The sequence below is a fragment of the Poeciliopsis prolifica genome, unplaced genomic scaffold, assembly GCF_027474105.1.
Source record: "Poeciliopsis prolifica strain line A6 unplaced genomic scaffold, Auburn_PproV2 SCAFFOLD040, whole genome shotgun sequence".
NCBI classification, from domain to species: domain Eukaryota; kingdom Metazoa; phylum Chordata; class Actinopteri; order Cyprinodontiformes; family Poeciliidae; genus Poeciliopsis; species Poeciliopsis prolifica.
This window is the reverse complement of record NW_026562415.1, coordinates 2,205,022-2,218,412: the sequence shown is the minus strand read 5'-3', so window position 1 is coordinate 2,218,412 and position 13,391 is coordinate 2,205,022. Positions and strand designations below refer to the sequence as shown.

The 13,391-nt window shown below is 36.5% G+C and overlaps 1 protein-coding gene across 1 annotated transcript in view; it reads right to left on the bottom strand.

Annotated features, from left to right (window-relative positions):
• The window catches only part of plxna4 (plexin A4), a 209,020-nt gene that overhangs the window by 135,425 nt on the left and 60,204 nt on the right, over positions 1 to 13,391 (bottom strand). The window lies entirely within an intron of this gene.

Here is a 13,391-nt window from a genome sequence, read left to right as displayed (position 1 = left end):
TTAAAATCAGAAGTCAATCACGCCACATGAAGACCTTTTTTTTTCTAGCGTTGAGTTTTTGAAAGCTTGTAGAAAGAAGAGATGGGAATAGTGGAGTATGAAATATGACAGGTGCTAGTTAGGTGGTTTTCCTTAGGGAAGCTCTTGGAGGCTCTTATTCCATTCTGCACTCCGTGGTGGGCTGTTGTGTATCCCAGACCGGTCAATACCCCAACCCCCCTTCTCTTGAAGTAAACCCTTCTAAAACATGCATGAGTCTATGGGTTGGGAATGTGTCACACAAAGCCTTCAAGGCTTTTAAATGTGGTAGAATATCAAAGAGCTAAGTGATCCCATCTTTTAAGGATCAAGTTTGAGGGTTTTCCACTTTTGCTCTTCTTCCTTCTATCTTTTTTTTCTTTTTTCCTCCCTTCTTGACTGACAAACGTCTATAAAAACAAATCACACCCAAAGTTAGAACCGCTCAGAGAATATAAATCTAAAGATCCAGGTTACTTAGCCCTGTAAGGTAAATTCCCATGTTTATTGTATAAAGCTTGAATTATTGTTAGAATATAAAAGCCTGTACTAACTCACCATGTACAGGAAAATGCAAACCTGAAGGGCGAGTTGTATTTCATTCTTGTATCCTGACAAGGGTTCTGACATATAAATATCTATTAATGTTGAACATTACAAAATGTTCTAGGAATACTGCACTGCAGGATCAGTGTCATTGTCCTTCCTGGGATTTAGGAAGGAGGCTGACATTACACTAACAAGAGAAAAATATATATTTAAAGTTTTACAGCAACAAAAAGAAGAATCTATTTAAAACATAACTTGGGTAAATTAATTATTTTCAATATCAAAACTCACTTCACAGAGTACTTTGCTTCCTTCCTACAGCATACTCATTTCCTGGCTTCTATCAGAAAGAGATGAGGATCAATGTGCTGTCATGCTTAATGTGCAGTATCTGCTCTCCTTCATATTCAAAAACGGGTCTGTATGTCAGAGCATGGTTGACACAAATCACCACTCAGTAGCAAATGTGGAACAAAGAATAGGCAGAGGGAGGAATACATGGCTGGACAGACAGTGGGTGGACAGTCAACACTGATTGAGAACAGGAACCACAGCTTACCAGCACATCAATCACTGGCTTACAGGAACAAAACACAGACAAGGCAGAAACCACACCACCACCTATTATTTGATCGGAAATGTGATCAGCAACACTCGAGTGTTGTGCACAAGTGAAAGTGAACTGGAAATAACTACTGTTCAGATACCTAACTGATTTAATCTCCATTATCATATCAATATTTACTTCCGTCTACAGTCCCTTTCATGCTTTTTAATTGTCATCCTGTTTTCTCCCACTTCATCTTCCTCAGCACCACATTCCTCAGTCCACATCACCCTCCTTCCTTCATCAGAAACAATGATGCTTCGTGAATATTATGCTCATGCATTCTTCTCTTAAGTGCCACCATTATGGTTACCAGATGCACTTATGGCTTTTTAGTCCCATTGATTGGCACAATCAATACGTCATCCAAAGAAAGTTTGGAGACACTACATTAGAGCTGCCAGACGCTCTTAAGGCTTTAAGCAGTCATTTGTATGGAGATAGGAGCTAGTTCATTATGTTAATGGACACTAGCAGATGGGTTGGGGTTTTGGATCTAAATGCTCTAGACATGTCTCCAGGATTTTCAATTTTGTTATTTTTCCACATGTTTTTGTTTCTCACTGCCATGATGTGACTCATTAATGTCACAAATTAGTTCATGAGGGTCTTTGCCATGTCAGTGGTAAACAGAATTTTAATATTCATAATGGGAAACCACTCAAGACAAAAGTGGTCAGCTCATTTATGTGTCTAATTACAGAATAACAACGAGCCTTCAACTGTGTCTCATCATTTATGACAATATGGGTTTTCTTTCCTCTAAGTAGATTATCTCACTAAGCGTAGCCTCCTTAACTTGCTGAGCATATTTTAATGTTTCCGCTTTCGACACAGCCCAAAATATCAAATCGATAAGGCTGAAGTGTTTGACTTAACAGAATACAGTTTTTCAAATAATATATTTTCAGAGTGCTTTTTTTTTTAAAGAAATCTAACAAGAAACTAGGCAGTAAAATCCTTCAGCTGCAGCACAAGAACCTGGATTTCTGATAATATTTATGAACGGATAGAATTATTGACAGAAGTGTTTCAATACTTGTGACAGTATTTATATCAATGAATGTTTCTGGTTCTCCATCGTTATAATACCTTCTTTTTTCTTGTCAAGAACTTCCACTGTGCCACAGCAGCAGATAAGCAATGATTGCTTTGAAGTCTCCCTAACGGTTTCCACACTAATCTGGCATGTCACACTTGCAATCAGGCTGAAGCAGGTGACATGTGACTGAATAGTTAAACAATGGGATGGAGCTTGAGCCTCAGATAAGAGAATTAATATTGATTGCGCATGCATGTTGGGCAGATAGTGCCCGTTGTGAGTTATAACGCTATGCTCATTTGCCTAACAGTAATATATCTGGCTAAGGTGCTAAATGATAAAGGTGAAAAGTCATCTTAATTGACCGACCTGGTTGACTGAAAATTATGTGATATGGAACATGTTTTAAACTTAATAATCAAGTGGTTAGTTCCATTTTGGTCAAGGTGCCATTTTTTTTTTTTTTTATTTGTCAAGTTGACAAATATCATGGCGTAACTGTTTTTATTGAAAAGGGGGAAAAAAAGCTTTACAATTGAGTTAATATAACGTTATAGAAATGACTAATATATAATAATTGTAAATCACATGCTATTGTACAGAGATGTCTTGTATACTCTGGTAAATATTCACTTGCTTTGGCTTACTACAGTTACAATGCTTATTACAATAAAATAAGAAAAATAAAATTTTCTGTTTATATTTGGAAAAGGAACATAAAATTGTTTCTTTTTACAAATGAAACATCATTTTCATAAATCTTATTCTAAAATTCAGTGTGAAATTATTAGTTTTGTTCAGCTGAAGAATTTGAAACTCAAACCATATTTCAGTGACTGTTTCAGTCTTAGAATTTGATTTCTTATATAGTCCCATTAGAGTAGCTATGACTTCTTTATACTAAACAAAGTTTTGCTGTTATAGCAATGTGACACCACAATGCAAGAAAAGCTTTAATTTAGAAAATAATGGCAATTTTAATACATATTTTTAGGTCATATTCAAGAATGCAACTGTATCTTTTCTGCATGAAAAGATAACAGTGTTACTGTTTTATTGATTCTGACAAATTGATTGAGATAAATAGCACTTTCATATTGCAAGTACAAAAATAAGACATGTATAACTTTTTACTGAAATTTTAATACAACAATATGTCATATCAAGGGTTTTAGTCACTTGCTGATATTTTTGTGTTACACATTGGGTGAGATAACTAATGTTTAATGCCATGTTTACACAGTTCAGATAAACTTGCTGACAGGCTCCAATTTACAGAAAAGACATAAATAAAAGGCCTTTCACTCAGTCTGGATAGTGTAAGCAACACCCAAATATAGATTTGTGTGCATGTTTGCGTGTGTGTGCGCGAGTGTGAGTGAAAGACAGACACAGAGCGCTAAGAGCTATAACTGCAGGAGTGTTTTACAAGCTCAAAGCTCTGTGCCTGCTCCTCTAATTCAGCACACACATTGCACTTTCAGCAGATCAATGATCCCCTTGTGCCTCACTCACAATCTCTCCACTCACACCCAGCCACATGCACATATACCTTTTAAGGTGCACAAACTCACGCGCACACGTATCCTACACACATATATACAATTCTCCTCATTTCACCATCCCTTCACTCCTGCTCCATTTCTCATGTTCTCATACACTACTCTTTTTCTTTTCCATCCCTTCTTCTCACTGAAGCCCTGAGCAATTACTCATCAAGACTCTAGAGAAGCCTTTAAGTGAGAGGGGAGGGAGCAACAAAGGCAAGGAAAAAAACAGGGAGATGGAACAGTAGAGATAAATGTGAGGGCAAAAGAAAACTGCCTGTCAGTGACTGCAGCAGAGCACCTCAAAACATCTGTTCTTAAATAAGCAGGGTTGACCCACCACACAGGAGTGTCCAACATATGCATGGTTCAATGCAAGTGTGGATCACAGTGGAATGACAGAACATCATTTATTCTTTGGGGAGGGTAATACGTGCACTGCAGCTGTTCTGCACATGCTCTCTAAACCAAAACAGAGATAAAACCCATCTACAACGATCTCCTGGACTGGCCTCTGCTGTAAACATAAATCCAAAATTAAACATGAGTACATCGTTTATTCTGCACACAAATATTGATCTTTGAAGAACTGGCTAATATTTTGAAGGAATCCCTTGCTATTTCTCTGTTAATGTAGTTATATTAGTGCCCTCTTCTGGACATTCAAGTTGTGTCATCACAAACAAAAAAAGGAACGATAGTGTGTAGAGTTTTTTTTTTTTTTTTTTTTTTTTTAACAAATACCTGTACTTTCAAGTACAGGAAGCACAAATCATCACAAATGCAATGTACACATCATGAGTATTACAAAAACATTTTTTAAATGCAATAATTGTTTGTCTTCAACTGCAATGAATACACTTCTTGCATGCCAATAACATTCAGCCTATTGGCTCACATCTGACTGCAGGAGCATCTCACACTGTAATACAGTACATTTAATATCAACCAAACTACCATCAAGTACAGGTAATTGTTCTGTAAGTCAAAGTTGAATATAGTGACAGTCTACTGTTTTCAGAGATTATTTTTTAATTAAAATTATTTTGAGACTAAAAATACAGCAACATTCATAAAGCACAACAATGAAATGATGCTGTTATGAAAAGCTGATCAAAGTTGTATTTAGAGATATTATTTTATATACTTTGGATCAAAGAAGTTTGGCAATATTCTGGATTGAAAAAAAGATTGTTTACACTTTGTCTTTAAGAAGAGTCTAGGTTATATTTTCCAGAATAAAGCTCAGCAGTCGTGAACCAGTCACCACTTACAGGAGTAGAACCTACTGTAAACACTGAAAACACCAACTGTATGTGTCTGTGCCTGCAGTCTCTGCTTTCACTAAGCTCGAATGTTGATCCATTTAAAGCACAATGGAGGATTACATTCTGATCTGGCCACTGGCTTCGGCCTGCAAAGGAAAACATTACAGCTCTAACATTAACGTGGCAGACACAGCCTCGCTGTGTTTGAAAGTCAGTGTCTCTTCCCATTTTAATGAATGACAAAGAACAGGATGCAACTGTGATTCTACCATGCGTGTCTTCTGTATGTGTGTGGTTATGTGTGGATGCGTGGGAGACTCAGGCGTGTCATCCTGAGGGCAGGTTAGGGGGATAAAGCCTCTCTGTAATGTGGAGTGGTTGTGAATTGGTTTTGGCTGTGGACTAAATCTCATCACAGACACCTTCTCATTTTCACCGCAAGATACCCAAAAAAGGAGAGAAATGCTTTTCATTGAAGCAGCACACAACACACTCAGTTGACTGTGATGTGATCCAGACCTTTGGCCATCATACTGGTGTCAAGAGTATAAACAAACAAACCCAGATCCTCTCACAATCATTGTGTCATTCATAACTGCCGAATTATTTTCAATGGTGAACCTCCTCAAACAAAGACCCTCTCCACTGCTTGTTGAAACCTGTGAAACACACCTCCACAACCAAAAAACCTAACCATGTCTTCTTGCACATGCATGCAAACGCACAGCTACAGTTCCACAATGTCCAAACCCCCCACAAAAAAACGACAGTTGCACCCTGTCCATCCGGAAGCATTCAGGCCCCTGATTAAACCAGTGCTTATTGGTAATTAAACACAGTGCTTTGTGGCAGCATCCAGAAAGCTGTAAAGCATTCCACCTCCCCATCACATAAACACCCACCCAACCCACCTCCACTGGCACTGTGCCGTCTCCTCTTCTTCTCTTTTTCAGCCTTTCAGGCGGCCGCAGGTGGCACAATTGGCAGTAATGTGTTCTAATTGTTGGCAGCGCTGCCTGGGTAAAGATACGTGGTGAAAAACGGGAGCTTGGATAGAGTACAGCAGGATACAGAAGAGGAGGGAGTGACAGGAATAGTAAGAACTGGGTGGAGTGAGGGGGTAGACGGGAGGCACTTTATAAGAGGATGGAGGAAGGAAAAAATTAAAGAACAAGTAGAGGCAACAGAGCAATGTTTTTGGGCATCAAAAACATTGCTCTGTTTTATTGCTCTGAATAAAAATGGATAACAGCAGAATAGGGGATTAGTGGCAGAGAGAGTTTGTTGGAGAAGTAAAAATCCACAGAGGCAACTGTTTATGTCATGTCCAAATGTCTGCTTCACTGTAGTTTTGTAGAAAGGGTCTCCAGGGTTAAGGCTAAGCTAAAACAAGCACAGCATAAGCTTCCGGCTTCATGTTGCAATGGTTACACTCAGGACAGGTCTAAGTAGATCAGTTCAAGGTGTTAAAACTTCTCTGGTTAGTCAATAAAAAATGCTGATGACAAAGTGGAGAATGTCCTGTTTAAACAAAGATCCATGATTGCAACTACTAGAAATTATGTAAGCTTCGTGTTATAATATTAGTGAATGAGAAGAGTGAAGAAAATGTTAGTTTTTGCAATCGATATCCATCTGTGTAATAACTTCTGCTCTGCTGCAGCAATACTTTTCCACTCATTCTCAGGAATCCCAATGAATTCCAAAGTCACAAAACCTATATAGTCATACCAGAAAGTTCTGGGTCTGTCCAAAAGGTCTCCTCTTTGTGGGATGTCTCCAGAATACTGTCAAAAGAAGATGAAATCTTCATCAATTGGTCGAATCAAACCAACTAACGTCTTTCCTTTCAATGAGAAGTGGTTCCCCCCCCCCCCAAATTGACTCAAGAGGAAAACCTCTTAGTATTAACCTTTATAGTATTATAAAGGTTAAGCAGTGGGTGAGAAACTAGTTGCATTATTATGCAAAAACATAATAATGCTTTTGCATGTTTTTCTAGTGTCCAACAATTGTTCAGCCTTCTGGGACTTTATTTATTGTTGTTGATGTTGGGTTGACAAAAATCATCCAATTTTCATCTACTGTTCACTGCATTGCCAATAAAAACTACATAAAATACTTTTATTTTATGGGGTTGCAACTGACACTCCCCAATAGTGACTGCTATGTCTGAGACATTGTCACAGCACATTTGGCTTATTTATATGAAGCCAAAACAAGAGCTTGAACCAATTAAGTATAACTGTCATTTCAAGACCTCCAAGGTATGTTGAAACAACTTTAAGTTATCAAGGTTCACATAAGATGAGATGTGAAGATTAAAAATCAGCTACTGGGTAATCTGCAACATACTTAAAAATGAAAAAATATCCAAAAGTATTTTAAAAGTAACTGTTTCCTGAGACACATCTGTGCTTTATTCAGACTTTGGTAGAATGAGGAACTTGAACTAACAGCAAGGCTGAAGGACCAGAGGTTCTCGATTTGATCCTTTCAAGCTTTTTTTCCCCGTCTTTGACCTTCAGATCTCTTTCATGGAACATGATGCATTTGGAAATGTTGGCATCCTTTATGAAATCTCAGTTAAGGTAACAATATACCATATCAAAGAACAATCTCCTTATAATAAAGTTTTTAAAGACAAAACTCCAATCAAGTCATAAAAATCAGAGACTGAAAAGCGAGGACATAACTTAAATTGCTGCATGTCTAAGATAAGGCTGGCTGGATAATTTCAAAAGGTAAATTAAAGGGGTTTACATAAAGCCTCACTGACAGACAAATGCTATGCATAGTCACAAGCCTGAAAACGCAAAATTCAAAGTACCATCTTTAACCTGTATATGCAAACACATTCAGCCAGATTTGAATCTCTCTGCAGTGGATGCTCAAGCTGTTGGGTTGTGTCTGCATGCAGATGGGAAGTTTCAGAGAAAAACAAAACCCATTGGAATGAAAACTGTGCTGAGCTCCTGAGAAAACTCATATGCTGCAAGGAGCTGCTGCAGAGTTGCCATGGCAATGGTGTAGAGAGCATGAAGTGTTGGAGTCAGAGTCTCAAGGTTACTCAATCTATTCATGTATTAATAATACCACTCCTTTTATGAAAGGAATATAACATTCCTTCTAAGAATGATGAAAATAAACTATCAGATATCACAAGTCAGGGTTCAGGTCCAGTGAACACACAGAAATTACCAAGGGAGGGGCTGGGAAATTAACTGCATATTTTCATTAACAAAAACATCAGCTTATTTAAGAATCTAACATTAAAGTTCTGGAATGTTACTTGATTTTGTAACAAAACAGAAAAAGCTGGAAAACAGAAATATTCAGGCAAAGTATGGGGCATGCCAAGACACAGGGAGTAACAAACAGGAATAGTAATGGTATTGTGTACAAGAAAATGATAAGGTCATTGCTCCCGTGCCTCCCACGGTTCAAGTGTTCACCATTTTCTCCCAACATGTTTGTGTCAGAGGTTAAGCAGTGGGTGAGAAACTAGTTACAGTGTTTATGGGTGGGGAAGCATGGCTCAGAAAGCCTGTGGAGATTTCAAGATGTCAGTTCAATTCCTGGCAATTTCTGAACACACTTAGCTTAAGTGAAAACACTGCTAGTAAAAATCTATACATGTATGCAGTGTTTCCTTTAAAAGCATCGGTATGACAACATGATGAAATGCCTTAACCTAGTGCTAAACAGCCCAAACCATCTTGCCTCTGCTACAATGCTGTACATTGTATTTTGTTTTTCTTTTTATGATCCTGCACATTTTTAAACATGTCTGCTTTTGTCTATTCCATTTCCAAGCATATTATTCCCAAAGTTATGAGTTTAATTTAGGTTCAACATTGCAAATCTATGTAGTGTGATACATAGATTTGGCAACCTTTTCAAACCGACTGAATAATATTTTTCTACCAGGGGCCATCATAAACTTTAATAATTGACATAGAAAATGAGGCCTCTAGAATCTCAATTGCAGTTCTTACATTATTTATACCTTCCTTGTCAGTTCTGTCTTTGTAGTGATCGAGATCCATATGTGTGTCCTTTAATTTTCCAACAACTTTATGCTTATTGTCAAACTGATATTTTTATAAAATATTTCTGAAAGAATATTCATAGTACTTGTGTGTTTAACAGAAGACATTATATAAGACATCCCCTCTTGAAATTATAAATCTAACAAAATAAAGAGAAAGGTATACATGACCAGTTTCATTATATTTCTTAGTCTATAGATGTCATTTGTAAAAGAAGGTGAGGATACGTTTTTGTATGTTTTTACTAATAGAAAAGGGGCAACTGATTCCTGTAAGAGGGAAATAAATGAGTGGAATTTTTTTTTTTTTTTTTTTTTTTTGCTGGACAACCAATTGTATGGAAGTTTGTTACTTTACTGAGCAATTCTTCTTTTCACTCCTTTTCTTTACAACATAAGTTGCTTTTATCAACTCCTCACTCTCCCTCTGTCTCTTCCATCTGGAGACCAGATAAAGCCAAGCTATTACGGACTGCATGTGTATGTCTGTGCTTGAGGCTCCCCATTCTATAGCAGCCTCTGTCTTCAAGTTCTGCAGTATTCACTGATCCTTGACCAAACTGCTGCAGTAACAGTAGAGCCCTCTCCATAATAAATTCATGACATTAAAGAGCTTATGGTTACCCATGAGGAATATAACAAGAGTAAACAGCCACCGCTGTAACAAAATTAAACCTTTTGGGCAAATAACTGTGGCAAATTCAATTATGTTTGTGGAGCTGTGGGACTGGGAGCATTTCATTTATTTTGACAATACCAAACGAGACTTGCAGCTGGAGCATTGTGCATGCAATCTGAGAATGGCCACAGTTGTTAAGAAGGTTTCCATGATGTGAAGTTATCCAATATGCAAATATTCAGAAATCATTGCTTGCAAAAAAAAAAAAAAAAAAAAAAAACAGAATAGTGCAGTTCTGGTGTGACCCTGAGGAACACTTTGGGCTCCAACCATGATGCTGAACAAGTTTAAAAAAAGACTTACTCCTGACCTCTACAAAAAGCTTTTTAACTTAGATTACAAAATGGAAGGCAAACACTTTTTTTTTTCTTCTTTTGTGCTTCAGCAGCATTTTCCCATGTTTGAACTGTTTAACTGACTCAAAAACAGGGTTTCAAACACCATAATTAGAGCCACTGAGGCAAGTTTAAACTTCTTTAAATCCAGTCTAATACTTTTGTTTTCCTCTGGAAGAAAGCCTTGCATCTTCACTGAAGTGATTTTCATTTATATCATTTCAAATAGAGTCAATTACTTTCCTAAAATGTTACATAACTGTAAAAACAAAACATTTTGCACAAGAAAAACAAAAACATTTTTTTTTTCTAGAAGAGAAATCTTTCAAGATATTTTTGGCTTCATTAAGAAAATGTTGGAAGTGACACATCAGAGCATAAAACACTAAGACAGACAATTTCCCTGTTTTTCCTCTCTTCTATAAACTACTAATTGATCTCCAGGGAGTCAGGCTGCTTAAACTATTCGGGAACAGAGAAGACTGTACCCAAACCTTTAGCAGAGTGGAAGGGACCTGGACAATTAATGAGCTACGAGAGTGGACTAAGGCTGGAAAATCTTAACTTTGACTCAAAGTCAGCCTGTGCTATTTAATGAAGTCATTATCACATTTTTGGAGCCAAATCCTTGTTGTCAGAGAATACACAGCTTATGTGATAAATGTGACTTTAAGAGAGAAATCTTAAAATTTTATCTTTTAGCTTGGATTCAGATTTTCACCTAGTTTGTACAGCATCACTAATTGGATTGGGCATTCTATCATCAACGAGCAAGGCAACAAAAAAAAAAACATTACTTAGCTTTGATTTCTGACTCCACAGATTTAAAATTCAAATGTCTCTCCGGTTATGAATGATACTCAAAGACTGGTTGATTAAACATGTTGATTGTTGTTGCCTGCATGTAATATGTCACTAACGTATTTCATTAAGCTATGCAAAACTTAATTAAATAAAGAAAAAATTTTGTTAAATTTTAATAGTAAATTTGATTGTCAGAACACTGATCAGTACAATGTTTAAGTACATCTGAAGTAAAGCTAAAGCTTTAGCTGTTCTTATGTGTCATGCAAGTGAAGTTTGCCTGCATCTGGAATAATTTCGCCTTAGCATGCAGCCGCCATTACTTTTCTGCAAAATTGTAAAAACAACTAATTTTCCGTTTTTTTTCTAATTATTGCTCAAATTTTGCGACAAGATGGAAATATAGTTATGTACCCTCATATTTTCAAAAGTTTTATACCCAGCAAAAGAGAAAAAAAAAAGCAGACAAATTTGCTATAATGTCTGGGGAAATGGGTGGAAGGTGCCGCAAAGTCACAAACTGTAAACAAAAACAGTGGAACAAAAACTATTTTCTGCAGCTTAATGAAAGGAATCTCAGGAGACAATAAAACTTTCCCAAGATGGAGATGCATTTGGGGCAAAGGAGGCATGGAAAAAAAAATGGCCATACTTGTACCTACAATATAAATGATTAAAATGTTATTTTTGCAGTTTTTCTGCAGTCTTTCAGTATATGAAATATTTTAGTTGGAGTAAGTTTAAATTCGTAAAATTTTGGCATGCATATTTCTGAAGGCATATTGCTGCTCTACTGGTATTAGTTAACGCAGCATCACCAATAATTATGCCATCAACACTTCTTTCTTCCTCATTTAGTGAATTCAGTCAAGCTAAATGGCTGGCCTTATTCATTCTGTTTCAGCTTGGGATAATACTACAGCAGGAAAACATTAATTTGACTTTTTACATATAATTACCAGGAGTGTAAATAAACGTGTTAGGCACTGTACACATACTCCTATTATTATGGGAAAATGAATGTTGTCAAAGGCAGGGAAAAAGTGGTGCCACTCCAAAACAACACAAGATCAGGCAAGTCAGTGACTCACCGTTTTCTATCATGGGAGGCACGTACAGCAATAAACAATGGAAGAAGAATCCCTACAGGTCACAAAGGGGAATCCCAACGTGTTTTGATGTGTGCATATGCAAGATCACACACAAGTGTTGCTATATCTTCTCATAGTGGGCATCTATCACAACAAGCTGCTGAATTATTCAGAAGTACAAAATAAAGAAACATCCTTCTGCTTGCTGAAAAATAAATGACCTCATAAATGATGGAGAGAATGAGAAGCTACAAAGTTTTGCCGTAAGAAAAGTAACTTCCATTAATTTTCTTTAAAATGATGCTGTTTTGAGCTTTTGTATTATTGAATATTCATGTGGATCTCTCATAGCCCTTTTTGGGCATTACATTGTTTGGAGAATTGACAAATATTTCTGTTTCTCTTAAAGTAATAGTGAAACTCAAATCAACAGAAATAAAAATGAAAACATTGTTCAAGACACATAAATGCACAGAGGCCTTGCTTATGTACAAAAGTCACTGATAAAACACAGATGGCAGATATAGAACTGGTTGTCAAAAAGACAAAAGTAAATTGGGGGAAAAAAAGGTGCCAACAGAGAACTGGAAATGAAAAGACAAAGATAATAAGGTAAGATAAACACAGATTCTTACTGAAAGTGTAGAAACACACAGAGACACAAGGACATAGTTGAAACATATGCTTCCTTCAGCACCAGCTGGAGACATCTGGTGCCAAAACTCCACAGGTCAAACCAAGTGACATGCTCCCTGAAGTGTGGAAGGAAGTGAACATGTGCCTTGTGTGCCAAATGATTAAAACTGTCACTATGATGGGCACAATGTACCCTCACAAAAACATATTTAAACACATGGGGCATATACAGTTGCCAATTCAAAAGCACCACCAAAAATACATGTAGAAAAAAAATAAAAACTATGTGAAGACTTAAAAGATGAACATTTCATTATTTACACTATGGATGAAAGAACTCATATGGTCACTGGAGATCTAGCAACCAGAAATGTAATACATTTGTCCACTTTACACATTTAAAAGTGAGAAACAATTTTTCAATAACACATCATTTTATCAGTGCCATAAGCTGTTAGTTACTAATTTATTATTCAGCCCAACATTTGCACTTTAGAGAAATTCTATATATTTATTTATACATAAAATTAGGAATTTACATATCTGAGCAACTTAAAAAATACTCTAAATATTTTTTATAACAAATAATTCTTGAGTTTGTTGTTGAGGCTGTAATTAAAAACAGTGTGTGTTGAATTGTAAATGCACCAAATGGCATACATTATAACTAATTCTGATCAGGAACATGGGAAATAATTAAAAATAAAAACGCATGTCAATAAAATATTATCTTATTTATGTAATTTGAAAAGATTTCAAAGAAT